A 10,884-nucleotide genomic window follows, 5' to 3' on the forward strand; every position below is an offset into this window, starting at 1 on the left:
AACATTCAATTTTATCTTTATGCAGGAAAAATCATTGTTGCAATCTTTAATCAATAATTGCAATTTTCAACGAAAAATCAGAAAAATGTACAAGAAAAAAAATTAATAATCAAAAACAGAAATCCGTTGAAAAGTAGCTCATAACGACCCTGATTATGTCAATTTTATTAAAAACCAAATTTTGTAAATTTCAAACGGTTTATGCTTCAAAAAATGCGTACGAAATAAAGAAATTTATACTCGCTCAGAGATGCTAAAAATTATAAAATTTGTTTGTTATTAAGTAATGTAATTGTTAACAAAATTTCTTGAACAAAAACTGACCAAGATTTGAGAAAAATAATTAAACTATTCGTAATCAGGTTTTTTTACCATTTAAACAAAAGTTATCTCGGAAACCAATCATTAGACGCAGGAGTAATTAAGGTTTCCAAAAGATACAAACGATTGTTGAGCCTTTTTTTTTAAATTTAAGATCCAACTTAAATCTATTTTCTTATAAATAACTCTGTGTCGCGAAATCAAAAATAAAGCATCTTTGTAAAATTAAAAATAAAAAATTAAATTTTTGAAAAAAAATCACAAGAGATGAAAAAGATGGAAAGGCGAAAGTTGTTTAGTCAGAAAATATCCACACATTTGATAAAAACTCTTGTTGTGAAAAGAATATGAAAAATAAAAAAGTGAATTTTTGGAAAAAGAACACAAGCTGAAATTGTATTCCATTTGACAAAATTTTCACGTAAATTACATCTACAGATTTTTTTAGAAAGACCTCAAGGTAGGAATCGTATGTTAATATTGATTCGTAAACATAGAATTTAAAATAAACAAATCAAGTTTATGAAAGAACGACACAAGTTACAGTAAAATGTTCAGCAACCGTTTTCGTTAAATACGGTGTGCCCTTTTTTAATTACAAAAAGAAGGTAATAGAAATAGTTTTGCTTCAAAACAAATTCATGTCATAAATTTATTAAAATGAATACAGTTTCTAGGGTAACAGAAATAAAATATAATTCCAAATAAGAAACATGTTGTATAACTAAGGGAAGATCCAAAGCGTAAGAATTTTTTCCAAAATTATTAATAATTATAATTAGTCAGAAATAAATATGCAAGAAAGATGTAAAAATTGATCTAAAAATAATTTTAGAAAGTTGAAAAATTAGACAATTTCAGCATACAATTTTTAATGGATAAAAATAATACGACAGTACTTAATGGTAAATAGAAAAATTGTGCGAATATTTTATATGCGGCGTCTTACTCAAGATAGCTTTTTTCGTGTAATGATGGCGTAATTTTTTATAATCCAGATTTTATACAATCATATGACTAACTTACTCTAGATAAGTATCTGATTGACATTTTAATAACATTATTATTTAATAGGTGTTTCGGATAATAATGTAGATTTTTCTAAGAGATGGCGTTACTAATAAGTTTGTTGGTATAGGCGCATGACGTCTATGTCGTATTGAAGGTTCGACATACGTCACCAAAAGCCGGTATGTTCTGGATTGTCATTGTGCATAGAATATATTGAAATCTTTGAAAATTTCGAATTATGTACCTAAAAAAGCCGTTTTGCGAGGAAGTTTAATAACGTTTTTTCATTTGAAGAAAACGGCTGCTGAAATTTATAGAATTTTGGTGAAGCTTTATTGTATGAAGACTCTAAGCAAACGTTGAAGCGAATGGCAAATGCATTGAATGTTGCCCAATCCACCATTTACGAACGTCTGCACGCATTAGGAAAGGTTCAGAAGGTAGGCAAATGGGTTTCATATAAATTGAAAAACAGAGACACTGAAAGGCGAAGACCCATATATGAAATTCTAGCAGAATTTAGATAGACCCAGGAGAGACCCAGGATAGACCCAGGCCAGCCTTTAACGTCACAACCAGTGCGCAATATACATAGAAAGAAGGCTTTGCTGTATACAGGGTTTATCCGGAAAGTAATAGGACTGATTTTCTTCCGCCGCGACTGTACTTCGGAGCGTGCGCGCACCGACTGGATTTGGTAGAGGGCATCCCTAGCTAACGAACGAGCGGCTGGTCAGTTGTCTCCGAGCACTTGGAGAGTCAGGACAGGCATTTTCACGCGACGTGTTTCTGTGAGTGGTGCCAGCCGAAAATGCAGCGTTGGTTAGAGCAGAGGTACGCGATTGAATTCTGTGTGAAACTCGGTAAATCTGCGACAGAGACGTTTGATATGATCAAACAGGCTTACCCAGATGTTGCTTTAGCAAGAAATGGCCGGGAAGAGGTCGCCGATGAAGACCGTGCTGGAAGACCTTCGACTTCGACAAACACCGACAATGTGACTTGTGTGCGCAAAGTTTTGAACTCAGACCGTCGACAGAGTATTCGTTTAATTGTCCAGATGTTAGATTTATCAAAATCTTGGTTCATGACATTGTGACGGAGCACAACATGACAAGACATCGCAGCCGACTGGAAGTTGCACCACGACAACGCCCCGGCTCACACCGCCTTTCTTGTGAACAGCTATCTGACCAAGGCCGGCATCCCAACGCTTCCGCAGCCGTCCTACAGCCCAGATGTGCCCCCCAGACTTTTTTTTGTTTCCTCGCCTGAAAAGGTCAATGAAAGGCAAGCATTTTGAGACGACAGAGGGGTTCCAAGCAGTATGCACCGCGGCTCTCAAGGCTATTCCGGAAAATGGTTTCCGTGACACCTTCAATGCTTAGAAATCGCGCTGCTAGCGCTGCATCGACGCAGAAGGAGCCTATTTTGGAAGTTTTTAAAGAATTGTAACGAATGGCTCAATACATTTTTTTAAATCGACTCAGTCCTGTTACTTTCCGGACAAACCCTGTATTTGGTGGGACAATAGGGGAGCTGTGTATTATGAACTGCTGAAACATAGTGAAACAATTACTGGCGAATGGTGCCGACAACAATTCATTGAATTAAACAAAGCATTAAAGGAAAAACGAGCAGAATACGCGCAAAGACACGAGAAAGTCATTTTTCAACATGACAATAAACGGGCTCATGTTAAGAAACCAGTCCAAACTACTTGAAAAACATTAAATAGGACATCCTACCCCATCCGCCGTATTCACCGAACCTTTCGCCATCGGGCTACCACTTTTTTAGATCAGTGCAGCACAGACTTTCAGAGAAAAATTTTCAGTCTCACGAAAAAGTGAGAATTTGTCTCGACATGAACTATCAACTTAAAATTATTCAGCCAATAAAAAAAGGAATTTTTAACAAAACGGTTCAATTTTCAGCCAAAGAGATTAGTTTTTTGCTTATTCTAAATCTAAATCTATATAAATAACTAAATTTTCACTTTTCATCCTAGTTTTTATTTTTTGAACAAAAATAAAAATAATTTTTGAACAAAAAGATTAATTTTTCATTAATGAATGCAATAGTAGACAAAGTCATTTTTTGTACAAATATCTATTGTGAGTGATAAAAGCTTTCATAGTTTTAAAATATATGAAAATTTGATGGAGTTGGAACATATTTCGTTAACTTTTAGTTTTGTCCAGAGTTTTTCAAACATGGTGGCCAATTGATGGATAAGTGCCATATTACCGATCGAATAATTTCCATCGTCATATGATGTTACTTAACATTACGTTTTTTTACAGTGTGGAAGTTCTATTAGGCCATAGTGATGTTTTTCAAAAGTGATGATTTTTTTTGGTAAATGTTTTCAGTTTCGGAAGGTGGGTATGTTTTTCACTAAAAATGATGTGCGCTTAAAGTAGAAGTATTCAAGAGTGTACAGGAATTATAACAGATTTTTTATTGAAAATTAAACGTTTAAACATATCTTAGGTCTGACTTTGTGCTTATTTCCGGTTGAATCGAATGTTGCTACCATTTTTTTCTAATTCAAATTTATAAAATAATTTTCTGAACGTAAATTACTTAAAAAATAGAAAGTTTTTACTCATCTTGATAAAAAATCATCTAACAATATAATGTTTCCATCTTCACATTAATTTGTATACTATGTTAATTGGTCTGCCCGTCAAAGTATAATTAACAATTAACTTGTACAATCAACTAATTACTCAATATCATTAATTACATGTGAAATTATTCTCGTCAATAGCGAGTTTATTAAAGTAATTATATCTTAGGTAAAAAATTATATTCGTAACATTGTTAAAAAAGCTACCATATTCGTTTAAAAGCCGTCAAGAAATATGGTCTGTAGAGGCTTATGAACAGCAAATTCCAGCTTTCGCCTACCTTGCAGTATTTCACTTTTCTTTTCAAAATACTGTCGTGAGAAAATGAAAATAAAGTTTTCTCATCTGTTTCGGAAAAAGAATGGCTAGGGAATTTCAGAAAACAATATATTTTATATCCTCATGTCTTATTAAATAAATTACCAGCGAAGAAAATTGTTGTTTCCAGGTTCGTTTATATTATAAACTTTATAATTTTTTATGATTCCGCGGCGATTACCTACTGAAGTTTTAATGATTTTTTCTCTGATCAATGCCTTAACGCAATTGGTTATTATGTTTATTTTAGCACGTTTTCTACCGTGTTCATGATGTTTATAAATTCCAACCAGAATATTATAAGTCTCTAATACGGAAAACTCGTCACCATCGGATGATGATAATACAATTTGTTCGTTGGTTGGAACAGGCACAAACGTAATAAGTCCTGTTTTTATATAAATTCGTTTATTGGCAGGAAATGTGAATCTGCGTAGGTCAAATGTTGGGGTTCGCAAAGCACATTTTTATGTAAGCCGAATAAATAGAAGCTGTTCAAGTCCACATATATGCCCATCAGGGGAAGGAAGCCTGTTAAGTGAAAGTGTAGGACTGGAAGAAGCATGAGCTGCTGCAGGAGGAGAGCTAAACCTGGCAGGAAGAGAAGTGTAGGCAGGGGTAAACCTGGACCTGGCACGAAGGGAAATCTCGACAGAAGGAGATCTTGACATGGCACCAAAAGAAGTTTCGGCAGGGGAAAGAGAACTCCAGATAAGGATTTTTTTATAAGAAGAAGAAGCAAAAGAAGAATAAGGTTCGACTACAGGTATACATGACAATTTATGGTCATACATGACCATAAATGTCGTTAGAAATTTAAATGGATATAAAAATAGTTGCTACAATATCAAAGGATTCAAATCAAAATTGAAGAGAATTTAAAAGATATCAGGGGTATTTAAAAAATGTTGATGAGCTAAGTTTATTTTTTCAGAATCAGTATTTCTGTAATTTCATAGGAGATTCCATATTCATTATTTTCCATATGAGTGGTCTACAATAAATTATTACTTTTTGGTTAATGTCCTTTTTTAAATTAATTATTTAAATATTTTTGTATTGTTTATTCCAATGTGAATCACCCCGTGTATATTTGTTTGCACGGGCAGTTTGGAATTTTACAGGGCAGTCAGTAATTGGCAAAAAGATGACTATTTGAGAAAATGAGATACTCAAAAACAAAAAAATATCTAAACTGCCGACACTATATTTTTAATCAGTGGCAACCATTGAGAGTATTACCTTTATGTCAAGCGGAGATCAAGGAATGTATTTATGATCGACTATCCTGGTGCGTCACCTTCATATACAAACTAAAGCTGGAGTGTAACGTCCAATTCATGACCGTCTACATACACATTGAAGCCTGAGCGGTCTAAGATTTTTATATTGGGGAATTTGTGCAATTAGGTACAAATATATTTTCATTTGAAAAAAAAAAAATAAATAAGAATTTTTATAATTATTTTTGAGAGACTTTATGAGTAATGAGTAAGGGGTTTCAACAATCGGGTTGAACCAGGTCAGATTTCGGAATCGCAACCTGACCCAAAAACCCGACATGAAAACATGAACACTGACCCGAAAGTTCACTGAAAAAAAAAAAAATATATATTTCTGGTAATTGCCGTAATTTAGTTATTTAAATATCCTGGAAATTTGTTAAATTTTTAAATTGAACTTTTAGGCTGGTTTGGGTTTTTAAACCAAGTTGGACTTTTGTATTTTTGGGTCGTGTTGCGAACCCAATAACCGACTCAGCATTATTTTATCTTTTTTAAGGCCATTGGACTTAAACTCTAAGTCTCAAATCCAATCAAATCTCATTATGACGAGAATGTAAAAATAAATAACCCAATTTTCGAATTGTGTAACAATTTATGCAGTTAAGCGGTTATAATTCAGCGACTGTCATTATGACGTAGTTCGCTCGCGAACTGTAGAAACTTGACGGTGTAATTCCTGCCAGATGTTTTGTAGTTAATCATAAACTGAATGCGGGACTCGTACTATCTTAACCAGTTGGTTTTGTTTTACAGTTTGCATCTGACAAAGATCTCGCTGGATTATACACGCTACAATTGTTAGTTTAGAGGTCGAAGTCTTTGGAAAAATCTCCAAGAAGTTCGTGATCTAGTTCAGCCAGATGTCAACTCTCTTATTCTGTAGCTGGCTGGTTCTGGCTGCGGTTGAGTGGACACTCCGCTTATATGACCCCTTATCTTATATTTGTTTTTACTTTCATGGATAACTTTTGAAAGACTTCCCGGGTCTGTTTTTGCTTCAGCTCACCTTTAGAGGATGCAAAAAGAAGAGATTAGTTCGTTAGCCAGCTAGTTTGGTAAACGTTCCACAAGTTAGATTATTTTAAGCATTTTTGAAGCCATATTCTTAAGATCAAAAAAAAGCTATGTACGATTGTTTATACTACTCGAAAATCCGAACAATTTATTTTCACGGATTTTTTCGAAATAAAGGAAATTATTTGTAAACATTTTAAATAAAAAAAAACCATTTATGAAAATTGTAAGCTAAACAACGCACGATATGAAAAAAAATCAAGAGAAGAAAACCGTTGGTTTTAGGAAGCCCTTCGACATTATTATAATAATTTTTTTAATTTTCTTTAAAAATCGAAAATTCTAATTTTGATAGCACAAAAAATAAGATTAATAATAGAAAATGTAATTTTTGGTGGATAAATGCAAGGTACGACAAAAATTATTAGACAAACATTGTACATTCAAAGAATGTTTACACATATCTTTTTATTACATTTTTTATGGAACGCGTAGTTTTTATTTTAATTATCAAAAATAAAAATGAAAATTCAATGTTTAGGCAAACGAAGTGAGCTATGCAAAAATTAAAAGACAAAAGTCACTCGCCTAAAAAGGAGCTACAATATTGCCTTGTATATTTTTTTATGGGAAGCGCAGTTGTTTAAATAAACGCTTGTATAGAAACTCAACTTTTTATTCTTAATCGAAACAAAAAAAACCTGCCCAATAAAAAATAATTAGCGAAAAATAATTAGATCTATTCTGAATGAATAACTTTCATCCATTAGTTTTTTTTTCGGATCTGGTGTTGGTTTTCTAAAAATTTAACTCCTTAAAATTTTGAATGTGTTTTTTTCAAATAAAAAGATCTTTTTTATTAACAATTCTTATGAATTAAGTTTCTTTTATATCTTGTGTAGTTCCACCGCAAAATGTAATTGTTTATTTCTGATAGTATTTTTTAAGATTCAAATAAAAGACATGTGTTTTATAAATTTAAAAAAGTCTCGGAAATTTTAAAAATCATTTAGAATAATTTTTATGAGTCAGTGATTGTCAAGAAGTTGAGATTTGATGAAAACCGACGAAGTCAAATTTCACATTAAGCGTATACCTTGTCATTAGTAAAATTCTAACAAAATTTAGTTCTAAGAATTTCTGAAAAAACTTTCTTTCCGTCAAGAAATATTCCCGGGAGATGTTAATAGACAGTAACATCCTGCTTCTCAAGCCTGTTCAGAAGTGTAACTTCTTCTTAAAATATTTTCTGAAGGAAATCAAAATGAAGTTTTTAACATTCTTGTCTGAAAAAGACTAGACGCGGCATTGACAAAAGATTAAAGCCTCGAGAACCATAACACATTGACGTTTTAATGCAGTCACTTATTAAAATTAAAATTTGGAACCATCTTTCGAACACAAAAAATGTATTTTACAGCTTTGCATTTTCTCAATTGAATGAATATTGTAGATGATTGGTTTTTACACGAGGATTTATATTATGTACTTTAAAATTCCTCATGATTGAGCGGCGGAGTCCTATTGGAGTGGCCAGTACTTCTTCTCGCCTTAATTCGGTTATTATATGGCTTTCCATGTTTATTTTCACACATTTCGTATTGTGGCCAGTAAATTTATACATTCCAGCCAGAATATCAGTAGTCTCTAATACAGCAAAGACGTCACCATCGGATGTTGACAATACAATTTGTTCTTCAGTTGGAACAGGCCCAAAAGTACGGACTCCTGTTTTAATTTTAATTGATTTATCGACAGTTTTTATTTATTCGAAGTTCGAATGTTTGGTGCCAAGTCCAATTGGGAATAAGCCGAATAAATTTAAGCTGTTCAAGTCCACATCCTTGTCCATCAGGAGAAGGGAGACTCTTAATCGAAGCTACATATCTGGAAGGAGGATGTTCATTCGCAGAAGGAGACGTGGACCTTAGACGAAAAAAAGACTTGGCATGAGGAGACCGGGATCTGGCACGAGGAGACCGGGACCTGGCACGAAAACAAGGCTCCCCAAGAGAATTTGACAATTCATGTAAATGATTCTTTTTAGAAAAATCAGCAGCAGAAGAAGAAGGTCCGCCATGAGGAACAACCGGAATAGGGTTGTCAATCGGTGAACTTAACTCTGTAACAATAAAGAGAGAATAAAATCTTCGTAAGCACGTTCTTATCGTCACTAGTTCTAACATTTTATGAATTTTAACAGATTTTTATAGAACACAAAAAATAACTGCCTTAAATATTTTTAATGGGCAGAAGCCCTATGAAACTTAAATATAAAAAACTGAAATATTAAGAAATCTATTTGTGAATATTATTTAAACGATATAAAGAAAAAAGTTGAAAATGACATTAAAAAGCCTGCCCTTTCCCCCAATTATCAGAAAATCTACGGATTTATATTTTTGGACATTTCGTTGTTTTCAGTGACCTAGCGAATAGCTGAAAATAGGAAACTTTGTGCTTCACAGGTTGTTGCACACATTATTTTGTTTCCTTCTTTTTAGTAATCAGGAATGTAAACAAACCGTCTAGTGTCTTTGATTTTGAATTTTCACCGTAAAAAGGGTTCAGTGCCCTAATTTTTTTTGTTTCTGTAAAGCAATATAATTAGAAATTTCGACTTATTTTCAAGTTTTCAAATTAGGTCAGAGCTTAAAGTGGGCCGTAAGAGTCTTCGCGAAGGAAGCAAGTGTAAGAAAAATGTTACATAACAGTGCAGGAACAAGGTAATAGAATAATAATATCTTAATTGTATTTAAAATTGTCTACTTCAAACAATCACTGGCATATTAAAATTTCTAATTATTTAATAGATTAAAATTTTTTGGTTAAACGTGTAAATTAAAGTACGTTAAAGGACCCCGCACATTTTCCCAAATTTGATATTTAGAAGTTCCGCATTCAAAAAGCAGGCACATTTTGAATATTTTGAAGACTACTTTTTTAAAAATTCTCTGTACGGTTATTCGTATTATTTAAAAAGTCGAACAATTTATCTTAATGACTTTTTTTATAAAACCAAAAATTACCAGAGTTAAAACATTTACAAAATTCCAAGAGATACACGAAATTGAAAATTTTAAGCCTAATAACACACGATATAAAACAAGTCAAAAGAGAGGAAAAATTCAAAAAGTTCTTAGAAAATCAAAAACTGAAATTTTGACTTTTGATTTTTCGACAAAACTGTGCAAAATACGGTAAAAGAGGATTCAACAAAAATTGTGAATTTGAAAAAGATCTGCAAATATCTTATGAATTACTTTTTGATAGAATCCGCAGTTATGGCTTCAATCGTAAAAAACATCATTAACAGTGATAAAAAATCTGCCTGCTGCTTGGGCACATTCTCATCACAACTTTTGTTCTTTAATTTCTTTTTCGTCTTGTGTGTGGGGTTTCAAAAAATAACTTTTTTTATGTTTTCAATTCTATTTTTTTACGATCAAAACTAAAAACAGAACTGTGAAAAATTTTTCCTGATAAAAAAATCATTTTTACATTTTCATTAGAGAAGGTTGTAGACTCGTGTTACATTTGCCCCCCCCCCCCGTTTTTGCTCAAAGGTCCACGTTTTGAGATCACCTGAATTTTCGATAGCCCTACAAGATTATCATTGCAAATTTTTTAATTCTTTTTGAAAAATTGAATATTCAGATTTTGACTGCTCAAAAAATAATCAAAAATTGCATTTTGCGATCAAACTATTCAAAATAGGAAAATAACACGATAAGATAAACATTTTGTACCCAAAAAAATATCTAAAAATTTTTTATTTATCACTTTTTTATAGGAAACGTAGCTTTTGTTTTATTTATAAAGAAACATTTGAAAAACAAAAATCGGCCAAGTCAAGAAAAGAAAAGGTTTGATTTTTAAATGCCCTTTAAGATATCATAAGACCGTTTGCAATTTTGTTAAAAAATAAAAAATTTAAATTTTGAGAGCATACCAAATGATGGAAAATGGCTCAGTAGAGCTTATGAGTTAAGTTTAAATCGTAAAAGTAACATTAAAAATGAGCAAATGCAGTTTATGGAAAAAAAAAAGTTGCAATAAAAAATTTAATAACAAATTTTTTTTCGAGAATGCGGAGGGAATGAATCCTTCATTTTTTATTTTTCAAAATTCAAATGGGAACACGTGCCAAAGAGCACTTCAAACTCCCATTTGATTAACATGGAGAAAATTTGAATTTTTGAAAAGTTGAACACATGCTTCAAGGTTTCATCGGGACGAACCAAATATAATAGAGACTGTAGAGGAGTTTATACAAAATGAAACCATACTAATAACTT

Source organism: Belonocnema kinseyi, chromosome 6 (genome assembly GCF_010883055.1).
Source record: "Belonocnema kinseyi isolate 2016_QV_RU_SX_M_011 chromosome 6, B_treatae_v1, whole genome shotgun sequence".
NCBI classification, from domain to species: domain Eukaryota; kingdom Metazoa; phylum Arthropoda; class Insecta; order Hymenoptera; family Cynipidae; genus Belonocnema; species Belonocnema kinseyi.